This window comes from Dromiciops gliroides, chromosome 2 (assembly GCF_019393635.1).
Source record: "Dromiciops gliroides isolate mDroGli1 chromosome 2, mDroGli1.pri, whole genome shotgun sequence".
NCBI classification, from domain to species: domain Eukaryota; kingdom Metazoa; phylum Chordata; class Mammalia; order Microbiotheria; family Microbiotheriidae; genus Dromiciops; species Dromiciops gliroides.
In genome coordinates this window covers 449,328,868-449,349,117 of record NC_057862.1, presented here as the reverse complement: position 1 = coordinate 449,349,117, position 20,250 = coordinate 449,328,868, and the positions used below count along the sequence as shown (strand labels likewise).

General features: G+C 41.5%; 1 pseudogene; it reads left to right on the top strand.

The window, feature by feature from the left end:
- The first annotated feature begins 9,037 nt into the window (after window positions 1–9,037).
- LOC122739101 overlaps window positions 9,038–20,250 on the top strand; it is a 41,828-nt pseudogene continuing 30,615 nt past the window's right edge.

The following is a 20,250-nucleotide window of genomic DNA, read 5'->3' as shown; positions in this document are numbered from 1 at the left end:
GCAATGAGGGTTAAGTGACTTGTCCAAGGTCACACAGCTAGTAAGTGTCAATTGTCTGAGGTTAGATTTGAACTCAGGTCCTTCTGAATCCAGGGCTGGTACTTTATCCACTATACTACCTAGCTACCCCCTCAAGTGGTTTTTAATATCTGGAACTTAAAGATTAGAGAGCAACCATTACCCAGGCTCCAATTCCAAATACTTAGTATGTTCTTCCACCACCATTATCCAGCAATAACACTGATTCTGATATACCTTGTGCCCTCTGAAGTTAGTACTCAAATGTTGTGAAATAGGTCTTCAGTGTCTCAGAATTCCCTTTTGCCCACTGTCGAGTCCTTTCCTCTCCATCTTTGGGTGCCCTAATGGTTCTGTGGTCTCCTTTCCTTTTATGAGTAGATTTGGATGGGGAGAGGGGTATCTGGTAGTGTCCTTTGACACTGCAGTATGAATAGAAGTCACAGAATCACCATGTTTAAGGGAACTTGGAGGTCATCTAAACGAACCCTTTTATTTTCTAGATGAGAGAACTGAGGTTTAGCAAGAGGAAATGGCATATCCATGGGCCCCTTGTGAGTTAATGGCAGAAGCAGAACTGGGACATGGTTACTTGGCTTCTAAATCAACAGTCTTCCCATTGTACTGCGTGCTAACTATGGAAATGTGTTTTTTTTTTTTAAAGGAGGAGGGGTAAGGCTGAAAATCTGAAATATTTAAAAAAAAATTGGCAGGACCTGATGACAGATTGTCTATGAGGTTAATGAAGAGGCCAATTTTGGTTCAACATAAGGAAAAATTTCCAACTATCAGAGCTGTCTAAAATTAGCATAGGAGTGAGAGGGCAATAAATGCCCCTTCATAAAGATCATCAAGCAGTGGCTGGGCATCCGTGATGGAGATTCAGAAGTTTGGGGTTGGTACAGTAGGTGGTCTCTGAGGTTCTTCCCAATACTGGTTCCATGATTCTACAAGCAGAGAGAATCAAAGGGAATGTTTGGATCTTGAGATTGAAGTGGAGTGAGCATAACTGGGAGAATAGTGATACCCTAAATGACATTGAGAAAGTCCTTCTTCTATATACCCTCCTTCTACTCATTTTTCCTCATTAGTAGCAATATCTGCAAAAGCATTGGTAACTCTTAAAGGAAAGATGCCAATGAAACCAACACTGCTGAAGTCATTGTTGCTGAAAATCAAAATTTCCCACAATGTCCCCATAATAATAAGCACTACACTCTGGATTGTAGTATTTTAAACTTCGGTTACTCCAAATCTCATCTGAATGTGTAAACATGCACACACACACCCCTAACCAAAGGTGCTTCCAGCTATAAATTTTAATTTGTCCCATCTTTTATTTTTAGTCAATATATACTATATACATCCAGAACAGCCCTGAAATGTGAATCCCAGCTGATTGCTTGACCTTTCCTTCCCTATTTGCTGTGCATCCATCCAGTCTGGAGCAGAGTGGCACCCAAATCATTCTCCTCTACCTTCAAATGCTCTTAAATCATGAAAAAAGAAATCATGGCTTCTGTGATCTGAATGCAAATACCCTCAGCTCTGAGTGTTCAATCTTTCTTTATTAAGCTCTTATACGATTTCAATTTGAGGATGGGCTCTGGGGTTTGCTATAAACACTCTATTTCTCCCTCAGTCAAAATGCTAAGAAGAGGCAGGGGAGCAGAGGCAGTGTTGGAGAATAAGCAATGCTAGTCCTGCCTACCACATGGCTAAAAAGAACCTCATTTCTGTGGGACCTAGCTACCCATCACATTTGCTTGTTATTCCTCCCCCTTCCTCACCCCCTAAGAATCAGCAGGTTAATTAAGTGAGGCACAGACAGGCTTCCAAAGCAGGACACTGGTTTGAGAGTCATCCCGTCCTTGGTCATGGTAGTATAAGGAAGTCCAATTCCAGTAAGAGCTAGACAACTCTCCCTAAGCAGTCACACAGTGAGAAGAAGCCCGCCACATCCCACCATTCCCTCATCTGTTTCAGAGAAGGCTGAACTCCTGCCTTTGCATTAATTAACTGTAGAAAAATGGAAGTCCTCCAGGTGACCTGCTGACATCATTAATATTGTTTGTGGAAAATGAGTTCTGGCTACATGTTTTATCAGCTACTTCTCAAGGCATTAAGAATGGGTATTTTCCATTCTCTGATTGGTATTTGGTTCACCAAGAATCAATTTGTCTTTCTCAGTAAAGTCTTGACTGTGAACATTTCTTCTCTAAATACACCTGATCATGAGTAGTCATTCCATTTTTCTAAACAATAATCTTAGTTACCATGGAAATGTTGAAGTAATTTCCATCCAAATTGAGTCAAGACAAACTATTGAGTATTTCCCTCACCTTACTACTGCCAGTTCTAGTTTCAGGACCAGAATATGTTGTAGCATTTGAAAAACTCACATTATATTATATTGATTTTCTAAGTGGGTCAGGGCTTAGAGCCCTTCACAATTAATGGATGCTTTAGCTAATGCCGAACATAAAAATTTCATGAGCAAAATACGTCTTTCCATTTTGAAACTTGAAGAAAAAATTCAGCTAAGATAAATGACCCATGGTGTACCTGAAAGTCCGAGTAAATTAGTTGTAATTTTATTATGATATTGATCGCTGCAGCCAGACATCTTGATTATATTTTTAGCCTACTTTAGGTTTGATCAAAGGTGAAAATGGCACCTGTTAATCAAATTGGGAAATATTACTTTCTTGGAAATCGAACTGAGGTATAGCACCAAAAATATGACTTTCTTACTTCCCTCCTCCACTAAAGTTCTATTCCTACACCTCATAATAGCATGGTGATAGCCCTGGTCTAGAAGACTCTGCCAGTGCAACTGAAGATCTGGCAGATCTTACCAAGATGGAAAGGCTTAGAGAAGAGGCTTGCTGATGGACCACATGTCTGTTGTCTCAGAAACAGCCTTGCTCAGAGGGTGAAGAGATGCCTCATGAGAGGGCTGGCCACTGGCTAATGGATTTTCAGCCATTCCAAATAATGAAACCTAGACAGGGTTGTAACATTGATTGGTATTGTTGGAACAAGCACCTATACTGTTATTTGAGTATTTCAAGGACTTGTGATTCATGGGTATGGGTTGTTTCTCTACTGTTGTCAGTTGTAATTCTTCCACACTTTAGTGAACAGTCTTTATAAGTGCATGGGCCTGGAAAATGCATAATCCTGTGGCCAGCTCTTGGTGTTGTACCTCTCCACATTTACATAGGTCAGTCCTCAGACAAGAAACTATTGCCATGTGGGACTCAGAGTCTTTTTTAACTGGATAAGACAATTCAATTGTCTTACACCCCTCTGCTATATCACCTGATATAAGGTTGGGGCAGCTAGATGGCTCAAGTGGATAGAGTGCTGGGCCTGGAGTCAGAGAGACCTGAATTCAAATTCGATCTCAGACAATTATGAGCTGTGTGATCCTGGGCAAGTCACTTAACCTCTATTTGCCTTAATCCTCTGGAGAAGGAAATGGCAAAGTACTTCAGTATCTTTGCCTAGAAAACTCCATGGACAGTATGGTCCACAGAGTCTTGAAGAGTTGGAAATGACTAAATTGACTGAACATCAACAAGATACAAGGGTACCATGCAGTGGTAAGAACCTGGAAAAGGACTTTAGTGGAGGATAGATACCTTGTTGCTTCAATGAAACCATGTAGTCCTTGGCTTCATCCCCTCTTTAGCTATGTCTACTCAGCAGCAGCAATGTTGACATGGGCACTTAGCAATCAATCTATATACTAAGGAGATCCAGTGTGATATAGTGGATGGAAGACTGGGCTAAGAGTCAGAAAGACCTGGATTCAAGACCTGCCTCTTACCTATATTAGCTGTGTGACCCAGGGCAAGTCACTCAATACCTCTGGTCCTCCCTTAACTTTCTAAAACTCTAAATTAGAGAGACTTGCTGACCTGAAAGAGTAGGGAAAGCTTCTGCACCAGGAATTCACCACACCTTTGAAATCACAAGTCCAGACCAAAACAACAACGACAACAACAACAACAACAACAAACCAACAAAACTCCATTAACCGTTTTTATTGCAACCTTGGCTAAGTTACTTCCTCTCAGGGCCTCAGTTTCTTCCTCTGTAAAATGAGGGTATTGGACTATATGATTTCTAAAACACCATCTCCCCTCCCCAACAAAATTCTACAGATCTGTAAATTCAGGGAGCCCCCAAGTCTTAACTGCTAAAGCTTACAACTGCACTAAGACTTTAGTCTTAGGCACCATAAACCATACAGAAATACAAGGTGTGATCCTTGTCCTCAAGGTGCTCACAGTCTAGTTGAGGAAATCAAACTAACAAACACACACACACACACACACAAGTAATAGTGAACAATTGAAAAAAAAAAGACTACACTATATAGTTTAGTACTTAATTATGTACTAGGAGAAGTTATTTAATTAACAACTAAATTTGACTTTAAAATTCGAACTTAAAAAATATAATCCAAAATACCACTGTTTTCAGAGACTTTACCCTGTACTTCCACTGTTGCATATAGTCCTTTGGAGTTACAAATGTATTATATGCACAATTCCTCAGAGCCTCATTATCCTACTGTACAGATTTCTACTTGCACTATCTACCTCACAGGGTTGTTATGAGGATCAAATATGTTCAAGCAACTTACCCAAAGTCACAAACTAGTAACTCTTAGAGGCAGAAGACCTGCATTTGAGAGGTCCACCTTGTAGTCCATTGATACTTCTATTACTCAATTCATAGGATCAGTATTGTACCAGCAATAGAAGACCAGTGTTCAAATCCTACCTTAGAATCTTAGTAGCTGTTTGATCATGGGTAAGTCATTTAACCTCTCTGGGCCTCAATTTCCTCATTTTTAAAATGAGGAGGTTGGACTTAGTGGTTTCTGAGGTCCTTCCAACTCTGAATCTATTAAATTGCATAAAAACGAACTCAAAATTTGTATTATGCTCAAAATATTACCTAATGTGTCCATTGCATTAGAACAAATTTCCATTTTCAAAACGTGCTATTATGGGACTTGACAGATTTCAAAGGACCTGTGATTTCATGGATGTGGTTATTCCCTGCACTGACTCAGATTGTAGTCCCCCAGGACTTCAGTAGATACTCTTGTGAATTGCTGTGGGCAAAAATAAACGACCACTTGGTGGCTTTTCCACAATTTGTCAGATCGATCTATGGATAATGGTCCATCTCTGGTCTCATATTCAACATTCAGTGTGATAGGACCTGCTAGGGATTGCTCTTTGGTTGACAAGACCTTAGAGAACCCAGCGTGTTTCTAATTATGACCTAGAGCATCCCCAGTGAAGATGGCAAATAGTTGGGCCTTTCCTTGTTTATGAGATCATTCTCCTCTTCCATAGAATGTTTCTCTGCCCTCTGATAAACTACCTATAAAACTGAACAAACTTTTAAAAAAAAGTTTAATTTCACAAAAGTAAAGTTTCCTTAAGAGTGGTTAATACACTGCTTTGGGAAGTTGAACATTCCCAAGTAGCCAACTGTTGTAAATAAACTCTTAGAGATAAAAACATTTGCCTTGTGGCCTTTCCTCTCCTCTTTCATTAAAGCCAGAACAGCAAAGACCTGAGTTCTGTAGGGGTTGACCAAGAGCATTAGTCACCACAGTGTCAGCCAGAGGAGTTCATGGGAATAACAGGTGGCAGTCAATTGGAAGTGAGCATTAAAAAGCCCCAGGAGTGAGGGAGCAGGTGTATAGTGAGTGAAAAGAACACAGAACCCAAGGTCACAAAAACTGGGTTCAAATTCCATCTTTAACTTCCACTAGCTGCGTGACTCTGGATAAGTTACCTTTAATTCACTGAACCTTGGTTTGCTTCTTTTTCTACAAAACAGACACAACCATGCTTGTATCTTGACCTCATGGTACTGTTGTAAGGATCACAAAGTGCTTTGTAATTTTTAAAGGGTTAGAGACTGGACCCATGATTTTGTTCATATTCAGAGCTTCCCATTGAAGAAACTCTCTACAAATGCAGTTTGGTGGCTCTCCTCACTTTCTTGTGTTAGGAAGCGATCTGTAGGGTCAAGAGGTTAAGGGTCACACAGTGAGGATATTCTAGAATTGAGGAGATTTGAGCCCAGGTCATCTTGGTTGTAACTAAGGCCAGCACTATATCTACTATACTGAACTGTCTTGCACTTAAAGCATTATATAAATGTGGCCTCTTATTATTCAATAGCCATTGCTCCCAACCTTGGAAACAGCTCCTGACCTCTCTGGTGTCCTTCTGTCTCCACATAGGAAGAAGGCCCAAGAGGCTAACTCAATCAATCTTTCTAAAGGCTTTAAATTTAAATGACACCTTGGGGGCACCAGCCATTGACAACCATTGAACGAGATTATCTTTTTAAATGATGTGTTATCAATGCATAGGGCCCTGGTGAATTTAGGATATTAGCTTAGAACCTTAAGCCAAGACAGAAAAAAAGAAGGGAAGCATGGTAAAATGGGAAGTAGAAAAAAATTCTCTAAAGCCATAAGAACAGGATTCAAATCTTGCCTGTAGTGACTGCTACTTGTGTGATCTTGACTAAATAATTAAAAAAAAAAACTCTCTGGGCCTCAGTTTCTTCATTTGTAAAATGAGGGAGGTGGAATGGATGGATCCTGAGAACCCTTCCAGCTCTCAATCAAATAACCCTATCAAAGGGTTATTTAAACTGCTACATTTTTCAGTGAATCTTGAATGATTTTTGATGTATGGATGGGAGAAAACTTATTGTAAAAGGACCTATAAGGTGGCATTTTCGTTCTATTCAGCTGATCATGTCACCTCCATTCCTCTACTCAATAAATCCCAGCAGCTTCAGGATCCAACAAAAATTCTCTTTAAAACTTGATTCCTGGGACGGCTAGGTGGCGCAGAGGATAGAGCACCAGACCTGGAGTCAGGAGTACCTGAGTTTAAATCCGGCCTCAGACACTTAACACTTACTAGCTGTGTGACCCTGGGCAAGTCACTTAACCCCGAATTGCCTCACTAAAAAAAACCCAAGAAACCAAAAAAAAAAAAAACCTTGATTCCTTCATACCTTCCCTCCATATTTTCTTCTTTCTGGTTATATAGGCCAAATTGTCTGTTCCTTGTACACAACACTCTCACCCAACTCCTTGTCTTTGTACTGGCTGCTCTCCATGCCTGCTCTGTCCTCTCCCTTCATTTTTCTTAGCTTTCTTTAAGACTTAGCTCAAATCCTACTATCTGTTCGAAGTTTTTCCAAGCCCCTTTTAGCCACTAGTATCTTCACTTGTAAGATTACCTTCTATCCTGTATATATCTTGGAAGTATGTAGTAATTGACGTATTGTCTCCTCAGAATTTGTGCTCCTCGTGAGCTGGGTCTGTTTTTGCCTCTTTTTGTTTCTCTACCTCTCAGCACAGTATCTGGCACATAGTATCAACAATCAACAAACATTTATTAAGCACCTACTATGTGTGGGAGAATTCAAGTACAAAGAATGAAATAATTGGCACTCACAAAGAATTTACATTCTAATGGGGGAAACAGAAACTACCTATATAAATAGAGAGAGCACAAATATAAAGTGAATTCATTCAAATATATACAAAGATAGTTTGGGGGAGGGGGCAGCTAGGTGGCGTAGTGGATAAAGCACTGGCCCTGGATTCAGGAGGACCTGAGTTCAAATCTGACCTCAGACACTGGACACTTACTAGCTGTGTGACCCTGGGCAAGTCACTTAACTCTCATTGCCCTGCCCCCCCCCAAGAAAAAGATAGTTTGGGGGAGAGAAAACTAGCTGTTGGGAGCATCAGAAAAGATTTTGGGTAGAAGATTGTGTTTAAGCTGTAACTTAAAGGGAGAGCCTTCATCAGGTGAAAGTCAAGAGGAAGTGCATTCCCAGTATACGAAATAAGTAGAGCAAAAGCAGGTGCATGGGAGTTGGAGGGCTTTGTGCAAAAGAAAGAGAGAAGGTCAGTTTGGCTGGATTGAGGCATGCAGGAAGAGGAATGATGTCCAAAGAGGCTTGAAGGAAAAATTGAGACCAGGTGGTATAGGGCTTTTAAAAGCTCAACATAGGGGGGCGGCTAGGTGGTGCAGTGGATAAGCACCGGCCCTGGATTCAGGAGGACCTGAGTTCAAATCCGGCCTCAGACACTTGACAATTACTAGCTGTGTGACCCTGGGCAAGTCACTTAACCCCCATTGCCCTGCCAAAAAAAAAAAAAAGCTCAACATAGGAGTTTATGTTTTATCAAAGCAAGAGGATGCCACTGGAGTTGATTGAATAAGGAAATCACATCAGATCAAGAAAGTATGTAAACAATGCTTGTTAACTGACGAACCCTCTTTGTATGTTTGGGGAAGATGCCATTACTCTCTCTAATTTTTCCTAGCATCTTCCTCCCTAGGAAAAATAGACTTTTGAAAAGAAAATTACAAAGTTCTGTGTCTTGGACTTCACAGAGAACCAGGGTAATGATGATGGTGGTGGCGGTCGTGATAATGATGATGACAATAACAACAATAATAACAATAACAATAATAACAATAGCTCACATTTTCATAGTGTTTTAAGATTTATGAAGAATGTTGCTTTTGATGTCCCTGGTAAGGTCAAGCAGTTGGTAAGCACCTACTATGTGCTATAAACTGTGCTAAGTGATGGTCAGTAGTATAACTTTTATTATCCCTATTGCATACAAAAGAACAATTTAATTTTCTTCCAGTGATGCCAATATAACTCTAAATCATGGAGTACCACACTCTCAGAAGAATCAATAACAAGAAGAATAACTGGACAACTAGTAATAACAACAACTCATTTATATAGCACTTGAGGTTTGGAAAGAACTTTAAATCCATTCCCTCATTTGGTCAAAATGATAGGTGACTCAAAGGGAAGTGAAGAAATGGATAGGGGTGGGGCAGAAGTGAGTAGGCTGCAGCCTGTTACCATAGATGAATTGTATATAAGAAGTGGCCTAAAGACATCATTAATGACACAGGTGACTATGCCGGTAAGGGGGTTGGTCATGCAGCAGCCCAGAGGGGAACTGATGAGCCCCCTGTGAGTTTCATGAACATCTATAAATTCTTTAAAGACTCCAAGGAAGACTTCTATTGTTCTGGGTTGATCTTCTGTAGAGATTTTTGGAAAGATGTGGGCAAGAATTCCACTGGATGAGGAGTTGTGTGAGAGGCAGTATAGCATGGTGGAAAGAATGTTGGATTTCAAATTGGGAGATTTGGGTTTGATCTGGACTGATACAGTCAGTGTGACCTTGTCTAAGTCACAACCTCTGGGACTTTCAGTTTCATCATTTGTACAAAGAGTGGGGCTGGACTAGATGATTTCTAAGGTCCCTTCCAGTTCTAAATCTATGAGCTAATAATACTGTGATCCACACCAAAAACATCTATACTACAGTGCTATTTCCCCTACTGTCCCCCCATCATGAATTCATTAAGGCATCATTCTTCTCCCCCTACAATTTATAGAAGTGGGTCTCACACAGTAAGTGAAGGCTAGAATCAACCTGATGCATAATGCTCGTTCGATCGATCCCTGGAAAGCATCTCTAAGTAGTCACAAATTTCATGTTCCCATATCAAGCTCTCAAGATTTGTTCTTACCAACTATCTGCTCAGTCTCAGAATGTGGTCCGCACCTTTCCTAAGGAGGCAGGAGAGGGGATTTCTTTTTTGATATTAAGACCCGCCATGCCACATCAGGGCTTTCCATTCAGGTGGCCTTCATTGAGTGTTTAGTAGGTGCACAGCAGTGGGCTGCATTCTATCAAAGGACAACAGATATGGGCAGAGATAACAGCATCTGTCTGCAGCAACAGTAAATATTGCTGTTATTCAAAAGAAGGGATTTTTTTTCTTTTTCTTTTTCTTTTTTTTTTTTTTTTGCTGCTTGCTTTTTAAGCCTCCAGTTGAACAGATTTGGGTGGCAAACTCCAGGAGCAGGGGAACCAGACCTCCCTTCCTTGGCCCTCCTTCTGACACTGGCTGGGATGGTTAGTCCAGATAAGGCCTCAGTAGGACTTCATCTCCAGCCCAAACCTGGAGCAGCTTCAGCCCTGCTCTCTCAGATTCTTCAGGGCCAAAACAATGGATGCATTGTTGGCATTTTCATGTTCTCTTGATTGTTCCAATTATTTATCAGGGATGTCAGCATGCCCAGCCTCAGATGAACACAAAGTCCTTGTCCCTAGAAACTCTAGATGAAGCAAACAGCACTGCTCAGACAGGGCACGCAGCAGGGACTCCAACAGTGAGCTAATCTCCTGACAATTCCAAAGCTCGTCTGGGGCTTCTGTTTTCTTGCTTTAGTGAACATCAGAGTCAAGGCGAGGTCATTGCCTGCCAAGCAAGCAGCTGTGGCAGAGTGGAAGGAATGCTGAGTCCGGGGTCAGAAGACCTGGGTTCATGGTCAAGTTGTGCCATTTGTTAGCTTTTTGAGATTGGACAAACCATTTTATCTTCTTCAGCCTTAGTTTCCTCATCTATAAAATGGGGATAAATTTTGTAATGCCGGGGCAGCTAGGTGGCGCAGTGGATAGAGCACCGGCCCTGTACTTAGGAGTACCAGAGTTCAAATCCGGCCTCAGACACTTAACACTTACTATCTGTATGACCCTGGGCAAGTCACTTAACCCCAATTGCCTCACCAAAAAAAAAAAAAAATTTGTAATGCCTATGTTGTGGGTATGTAAACATTTATTGTGTGTTGTTGAGTTGTTTCAGTTGTGTCCAACTCTTCATGAGCCCATTTAAGGTTTTCTTGACAAAGTTTTGTTGTTGTTGTTTATTGGGTTTTTGTTTTTGTTTTTATTTTTTATTTTTGCAGGGCAATGAGCGCTAAGTGACTTGCCCACAGTCACACAGCTAGTGTCAAGTGTCTGAGGCTAGATTTTTACTCAAAAGACCTCCTGAATCCAAAGTCAGTTCTTTATCTACTGAGCCACCTAGATGCCCCTTCTTGACAAAGTTAATGAAGTGGTTTGCCATTTCCTTCTCCAGCTCATTTTACAGATGAGGAAATGGAAGCAAATAGGGTCAATTGATTTGTCCAGGGTCACATAGATAGCAAATATCTGAAGCTAGATTTGAACTCAGAAAGATGAGTCTTCCTGATTCCAAGCTCAGTGCTCTAGCCACTGGACAACCTAGCTTTTCAGAGATACAAAGTTTAAATGAGACATTAATTTAAATAAATTCCCAAGGAATTTGCAGTATTGTAGAAATGACATGTAATTTTTTTCTGAACCATAACTATATGTTAGCTCTTACCATGATTACCTTAACAGAGAACTAACCTTATAACCAAGATGACCTGGGTTCAAGTCCAACACTTGACAAGACCCTGGGCAAGTTACAACTTCTGAGCATGTTAGGCATCTAACATGATAAGTTGCTGAGACAGTTCTAACCTATCGTTGTACCAATGCATTCTCAGGTCCAAACCCTATCTTCATCTTAGCACCATCCTTCCCTCACTACCCTCCAAAAGGACATCATAAATAGCTCACCCTTTGAGGATTTGAATTTACTGAAGTGGGGTGGGGGAATGCATCTCTTGTTTTCAGACCAGGTATCATTCAAGAGAGCAGAGAAAAAGTTCTTCTCATCTCTTTGCCCGAGTCAGTAATTCATTAACTAGAAGTTGGGGCTCCCAGTAGGACCCCAAAGGAAAGCTCTGAAAGGGACCACGAAGACTGGGTATTCAGAGTATCTAATCACTGATTAATGGTGCCCAAAGTTGTGGCTTCAATGAAGAGAGGTATCTGGCCTCTCCCCAAACACAGCTTCCCTCCTTCCTTCCCTCCTTCCTCCCCCATTCCTGCCTTGAGTTCTGCCGAGAAGCTGAAAGGGAAACGAACTATAGGATTTTCATTTTAAGAGAGAGAGGTTGAACTGTGATGGGAATAATAACAATAATAATCCCTTCCATTCATACTGCTCTTTACTGTTAAAAAGTGCTTTCCTATCCACTCTCTCATTTGGTCTTCATGGCACCCGTGGGAGGAAAGCAAGGCTGGTTGTATCATCATTGCATAGAAATTCCATAGAGCCATGGAATTTTAGTGCTGGAAGCAACTGTAGAGACCATGTAGTACATGGTCCGGTGATGGGCTGGTAAATGTTTAACAACCAGTTTGGGGAGCACAGAGGGGAGGGGGGATATATTCCCAATGCACTTTTCAGTTTAATTTGCATTTTTAACATTTTCTCCATTGTTTTAAATCTAGACAATCAGCAACACAATAAATCGAGCCCTGATTTGTAATGTTTGCTGACTTCTATGGGGTAAATATTCAACCTACAAATTTAAGATTCAGATTCAAGCTGGCTCCATTACACCCCCCACTCATTTTTTATTTTTTTAGGCAATGGGGGTTAAGTGACTTGCCCAGGGTCACACAGCTAGTAAGTGTCAAGTGTCTGAGGCCGGATTTGAACTCAGGTACTCCTGAATCCAGGGCCGGTGCTTTAACCACTGCGCCATCTAGCTGCCCCCTTCCCCCCACTCATTTTACAGCAGAATAAACTGAAGCCTAGAGGGGGAAAGTGATTTGTCCAGGGGTCCAAGTGGCAGGGTTAGGCTTTAAGCCCCAGCATCCTTACTGTCAGATTAATGCTCTTTTCAATAGACCATAGCGAGGGTGGGTTGTGATTGGGAGGGTGAGGATAGGGGAAGGTCACAAGAGCCCTTGGGAGTTGTGGGATTAAAAAATTTGACTGCTTAGGCCAAGCCAGTGGTTTTCATCAACTGAGAACTGGCTCCTGGCCCAAGCACTCCCAAAGGCTATGTGAGTTCACTCAGTGCATTAGGGGATTCATTGAATTTGCCAGAGTGAGAACCAGGTTCACATCTAATGAAAAATGTTCTTGGAGGATGAATCTAGCCCAGGAAATGTTGAGAAAGTTGATGGAACACATCAGAAGAAAATGGAAAAACAACATGTCAGGAGCAGAACCAGATGGTTGTATATATTTCATGGCCATAGCAAGTATTAACAAAATAATGGCTTTCACTTCATGGCCTGCTGGAAAACTTACCCTGGCACCATGTTTTGCAGATGAGGAAGATGGAATTGGAAGGGGATGCCAAATGCAGCCCTTACATTAGAAAATGGCTCTGTATGCTTGGTACATCTCGGGTAAGGTGGAATTGGCCAGGGGATCAGGACATCCTATTCCCTACCTTTCATCCAGGGAGGATAATGTAAGATCAATCCCACCAATGTCTTTTAATCAGAGCCTGGGGTCAGGCAGATATTCTGGGCTTGGGGCCAAGGCTGAGATTTGCATGGCAAGAGGATGCAGACCTCAGAATCTGTCTTCCAAAGCTGTGAAGAGCAGCTGGGTGCAGACCAAGCTGAATAGTTTGAATCTCATTTTCTTAATTGTTTTAAGTGCCAAGATGCAGAATATTGGCTCTTTTTAAAACTGCTTTGAGGTATTTAGGCCCTGGCTGGGTAATGGTATAGACACCTGTGAGAAGCTCAAATGCTCATTGCACCTGACATCTCCCCTCCCCCACTCCCACTAAGCTAGTCTTAACAACAATGGACATCAGAGACTAGAAGCCATGATATCAGTGTCTATATTGGTTCCCTGTGCACTGGGGAGATGGGGTTTGGAATGGGGGGCGGAGACACAAACCCTGCCTCTTTCCCCCAGGGAATTTGTGGACATGTTGAAGAACTACTAAGTACACTTAAGGGAGAAAAAACCTTTAAAATTCCTACAGAGAAATGTGGGCTAGTTGTGGACCCAGGAAAAGATCCCAGATTGAAAATTAATCAGTAGAGAATGGAATCATAATGCTATCATCACACACAATGGAAAGAACAATGGATCTGCAGTCAGAGAGACCTGAGTTCAAATTCCACCTCGGCCACTGTGTAACCTTGGGCAAATCACTTAACCTCTCTGAACCTCAGTTTCCTCATCTTGAAAGTGAACTAAATCAGGAGGTCATGGACCTAGGGTCTGTAATGATTGGAATGATGCCACCTACTGGAGACTTGCTGTGGGAAAGCTCCCATGAGGAAAATGCCTCAGAGGGCAAGGCCATGTGGCTTTTCCTTGGCGTCAGGAAGTGACATTTGCTCATGGGTGCTGTCTATCAAGGCTACCAGCCAATCAACTTGAGGAGCCTCCTATTTTCTGGGAGGAGACAGGAAGGAGGAAAGAGGGCCTGCATGGAGAGCTCTCGCTCTTTTGGGTTCCTGACTGGATGGTGGTGGTGGCAGCAGAGGACTTGACAGGAAATTTGAGGAAAGATAGGAATGCCAGGCTGTTGGAATTCTGTTCTCAATCTTTCTCTTTCTATTTTTCAATAAACCCTTAAAAACCTAAACTCGTTTTATCAGTGATTTTAGTCAGTTTCCCCCAAAACTGGGGGAACAGATGAGAATCCACATTTAGAATTTTAAATTACACAGGTCCATGACCTTTTTTTTTTTTTTTTTGGTGAGGCAATTGGGGTTAAGTGACTTGCCCAGGGTCACACAGCCAGTAAGTGTCAAATGGCTGAGGTCAGATTTGAACTCAGGTCCTCTTTAATCCAGGGCCGGTGCTCTATCCACTGTGCCACCTAGCTGCCCCGGGTCCATGACCTTTTAACAATATTTTGATCATTGTATTTCATGTGACTGGTTTCCTTTGTGATCTTAAATATTTTATTTTATGCATTAAAAAACATTATTCTGAGAAGGAATACATAGGTTTCAACAGACTGTGAAAGGGGATTGTGACACACAAAAAAGTGAAGAGGCCTTGGACCAAATAGTGTCTAAGGTAGCTTCTAGCTCTGAAGTTCCCATGATTCTAATCCCTTCATTTTATGGAGGGCAAGAAGGGGGGTGAGTAACAGGGGAAAAGGGGAAGACTTGGTCCCAGAGAACTGAAGAGAGTATAGTCTTTTTTTTTCAGGGTAATGAGGGTTGAGTGACTTGCCCAGGGTCACACAGCTAGTAGGTGTCAAGTGTTGGAGATAGGATTTGAACTCAGGTCCTCCTGAATCCAGGGCCAGTGCTTTATCCACTGCGCCACCTAGCTGCCCCCAAGAATATAGTCTTACAGTGATGGGAAAGTGCTGGCTTTGGATTTCAAAGAATTGAGCTCAAATCTGACTTTTCATGCTTAGTAGTCACCAAATTCTCAGAGCCTCAAATTCCTCATCTGTAAAATGGAAATAATAATTCTTCTATAATTCATCCCATAAGATGGTGTAGAGTATCAAATGAGGTAATGTCTACAGGATGCTTTTCAGACTAAGGAAGTATTAGATAAATATCTACTATGTTAAATGATTTATCCAAGATCACCAAGAGAATTACTGAAAGAACAGAAACTAGAACCTGGGTGTTCCCAGTTCAATGTTCTTTATACGATACTACACTGTCTTCCTATTTGTTATAATACAAACTACATGTATGTATTACACTGAGGGAATGCTGAACCAACGAGTTTGAGATGATTCTGAAAGAGTTAGTTTCTCAAGGATGGGAAAGAAGAGACAAAGATCATAACAGAGATGAACCAGCAGGATTGGACCGTGACATTTTTTTGTTTATCAGCAAGGGGAATTGTAGACACGCCAGATCGACATTTGGATCCTGTGTACCCCATCTCTCTTGCTCGGCTGTTTTCTTGCCAAGTTTATATCTTTTAACATGGATGTGACACTGGATTTTCAATGCCTAGGCTAGTAAAACACAAGCTTTGGTAGGTGCTACCAAGCTGGAAAGGCTTCAAGTTGGGTCCTGAATTGGATTACAAATCTTGTTCAAGGATCAGCCTATCTAAGCGCCAAGGGATTCATTACACATAAATGAGCCATCAGGTGGTAAATATGTTGGTCCACAGTGTCTCATAAAACCATCTACTTAGTTATGAAAGGGTTGGGATTTGTATTGGTAGAGGTATAGCCAGGCATTGTGTTAAGCACTAGAGACACAAAGAAAGGCAAAAACATGGTACCTGACCTTCAGGAGCTTGCTAGAACACTAACTACTTTTTAAAAGAACCAATTCATCACCTAAAGAAGAAACAATTCTAGCAACAAAGGTGATTTTTTAAACTCGGAGAGCCCCACTCTGCTAAAGATATATATACAGAAGTAGAGTCATGAGTTTTGAATGATAGGGAAAGTCAGATGCTGGAATCCAGAAAACAGGCCCTGATATAAAGTACCCAACTGAAGAAATAACAATAGTAATAGCCAATCATATTTCAGGTTTACAAAGTTCTTTTCTCATGACAATTCTGTAAAAACAAAATAAAAAAAGTAGTAAGGAAGAGAGAAAGGCCATCTCCCCAGCTAAGAAACAGGCCATATGTGAAACTACTGAACCAAAAGAATGTGTGAGCGGGAAATTCAGTCCTCTGTTCATGTGAGAAAGAAAAAGTCAGATGGGAGTGATCAACTGATTTCAACTCAGCCTGGGGAACTATTTGTCCAATTCGTTGATCACCTATCTTCAGACTCCCAAGGGCTTCCAGTGCCTGAGTGACAAAACATCCTTCCTTGTTCTGTTATCATCAGGTAAGTCACAGCTCCCTTAGTTGTTTGGGGAAACAACAACACTGAAAGCCAACCACAATAAACCAGTAACAATTACTTGAGACACTCTGAAAACCAATAATCAAAGTTCAGTAGAAAACTTGGCATAATTACAAGTTACAAGAAAAAATACTAAAAGCCATCAGGAAAAATTCTCCGGAGTTAATAAGCTAATATATGTCTTTTTTTTTTTGCAACAAACATTTATTTTTTTTTTCTATTTACATGTAAGGGTAGTTTTCAACATTCATTTTCATAAGATTACAAGATTGAAATCAGGTTATATACGTACAATCCACAAGTGTTCTTTTTATCAGTTCTTTCTATAGGGGTGCATAGTAAGCTTCCTCATTAGTTCCTTGGGATTGTCTTGGATCATTGCACTGCTGAGAGTAGTTAAGTCATTCACAATTGCTCATTGAACAATACTGCTGTCACTATGCACAATGTCCTCTCAGCTCTGCTCACTTCACTATACATCCATGTTCATTAGTCTTTCAAGGTTTTTCAGGGATCATCCTGTTTGTCATTTCCTGTAGCACAAGTCCATTCCACTACAATCATATATCACAGCTTTTTCCATCATTCCTCAACTGATGGACATTCCCTTGATTCTCAATTCTTAGCCTCCACCAAGAGTTGCTATAAATATTTTTTGTACAATGTTTCCCCCTTTTCTCTTTTTCATGATTACTATTGTTAACTGTTTCCCTTCCATCCTATTCCCTTCCCCATGATATTTATTCTATTATCCATTTTCTTTCCTCCTATCCCTCTTCAAAAGGGATTTGCTTCTGTCTGTTCCCCCCCCCCCCACCCCACTCTGCCCTTCCTTCTTTTGCCCCTCTCTCATTATCCCCTTCCCTCCCTATTTTCCTGCAGGGTTAGAGAGATTACTCCACCCAATTGAGTGTGTATATTATTCCCTTCTTGAACCAATTCTAATGAGATTGAGGTCTTTGAGCCAATTTTGATGAGTGTTAGGGTCATTTACTGCCCAGATTAAATAGATTACTCTACCCAGTTGGGTGTGTCTATTAGTCCCTCCTTGAGGCATCTCTGATGAGTTTAAGATCTTTGAGCCTTTTCTGATGAGTGTAAAATTCATTTACTGCCCTGCTCCTCTCCCATCTCTTCCCCCACTCCATAAGCCTTTTCCTGTTACTTTCATGTAGGATTTCACTTCTGCCCTTCCCCTTCCCCCAGTGAATTCCCTTCACCCCTCAATTTAACCCTAAAGATGTTATCATCTAGCTAAGTGATACGGTGGACAAATCATCACCCCTGGACCCAGGGGGATCCCAGCCAAAACCTGGCCTCAGACACAAGACAGTCGCCTATTGTACGACCCCAGGTATGTCCCCCAGCTCCAATTTTTTTATGGTTCTCTAGGGTCTTGTATTTGAAAGTCAAATTTGCCATTCAGTTCAGGTCTTTTCATCACAAATTATCTGAAAGTCTTCTTTTTCATTAAAGTCTCATTTTTCCCACTGAAAGATAATGTTGAGTTTTGCTGGGTAGGTGATTCTTGGTTGTAATCCCATTTTCTTTGCCCTTTGGAATATCATATTCCATGCCCTCCGGTCCTTTAATGTAGAAGCTGCTAGATCTTGTGGTATCCTGACTGGGGCTCCACAGTACTTGAATTCTTTCTTTTTGGCAGCTTGAAATATTTTCTCCTTGACCTGAGAGCTCTGGAATTTGACTATAATATTCCTAGGAGTTTTCTTTTTGGGATCTCTTTCTGGAGGTGATCAGTGGAGTCTTTCAATTTCTATTTTAGCTTCTTCTTCTAGAATTTCAGGGCAATTTTCCCTGAGAATATCTTGGAAGATGGTGTCTAAGCTCTTTCCTTGATCATGGTTTTCAGGTAGACCAATAATTTTCAAATTATCTTTCCTGGACCTATTTTCCAGGTCAGCAGTTTTTCCCAGAAGATATTTCACATTGCCCTCTATTTTTTTATTCATTTGGATTTGCTTTATTGTGTCTTAGTTTCTCATAAAGTCACTGGCTTCCATTTGTTCAATCCTAATTCTTAGACAATTATTTTCATAAGAGAGCTTTTGTAGCTCCTTTTCCATTTGACTTTTCAAGCTGTTGACTTTTTTCTCATGTCTTTCCTGCATCACCCTCATTTCTTTTTCCATTTTTTCCTTTACCTCTCTAATTTTATATTCAAAGTCCTTTTTGAGCCCCTCTATGGCCTGAGACCAATTTGTATTTTTCTTGGAAGCTTTAGATATAGGGGCCCTGATGTTGACATCTTCCTCTGAGGGTGCCCCTTGGTCTTCCTTGTTACTGAAGAAACTTTCTATGGTCCTCACCTTTCTCTGTCGGGTCATCTTGCCTTTCTTTTACTAGACTTTTAGCTCCTTAAAGTGTGGCACTGTTTCCAGGCTGCAGTATCCCAAGCTTAAGGAGTTCCAGGTGGTATCATTTAAGGAGAATCAGGTTCTTCCCTCACCTGGCCTGGTTCCTGGTCCTAGATGACCCCAGACCAACTTGCTAATCAACCAGCTTTGTGTGTTGTGGTTGTTAGCTCCAACGAGCCTGTGCCCCTCCCCCACCTGGGCCCCTTCTACTTGAGCCTTCCTCCTAGTTCTCAGTAGGGGTGTAAAATCCAAGTTCTGCCTTAGCACCAGCATAGACCCCTGTAGCCTCTCCCCTGCCCAGGGCTCAGCCCTCTTACCAGACTGTGAGCTTAGTTCCAGATGACACTGGTGCTTCAGCTGATTCAGAGGCTCTGGGGGTCTCCTCCTCTGGTGAGGCCTTCCTGAGACTGGATCTGTGTCAGGGTGACTGTGGGGTTGGGCTCGACTCCTGTATCAGCGCAGCAGCTCCCTCCTTCTGACCTTCCAAGCCGTTCTTGGTTAGAAGATGATTTCAACACATTCTTCTGTGAGTTTTGCTGCTCTGGGCATTTTCCTATGGTGTTATTTGGATGTTTTTTTGAAGCGATTGTGTCATGAGTTCGGGAGCCTTTCCTCTGCCATCTTGGCTCTGCCCCCTAAGTCCCAGAGGCAGCAATTGCCGCTAATATATGTCTTAAGCAAAGGTGGGGGTTGTAGCAGAACAACACTGACATCTTACTCAGGTCACTTCCTCCTCTCTGGATCTCAATTTCTCCTTTTTACTAGAATATTGATGATATCACCTTTTTTTTTTTACATTTTTTTTGGAGGGGCAATGAGGGTTAAGTGACTGGCCCAGGGTCACACAGCTAGTAAGTGTCAAGTGTCTGAGTCCAGATTTGAACTCAGGTCCTCCTGAATCTAGGGCTGGTGCTTTTATCCACTGTGCCACCTAGCTGCCTCGATAAGGTCACTTTTACCTATTATCCTGTTCCATGTTCTAAAGATTCCTTCCAGATTTGATATTCTATGTTCTAAGTGTGGAGTCCCATGTGGAGCTACTCCCCACAATCCAAACTTACAGTTTGGGTTCCCAAAGAGATGACTACCCCCAGGTTTAATGGGTTCAAAGGTATAGCTTATGAGTTCCAACTGTGTGTTTACCTGTAATAATCAACCAGTCAGTACTCCTAGTTCAAACCATGAGAATTTATTGAAATTTCATAGCATGAGTAGTAGCTAAAAGACACGCACTCAAAAAAGCTGGGTGCACTCTTCTACAAACACC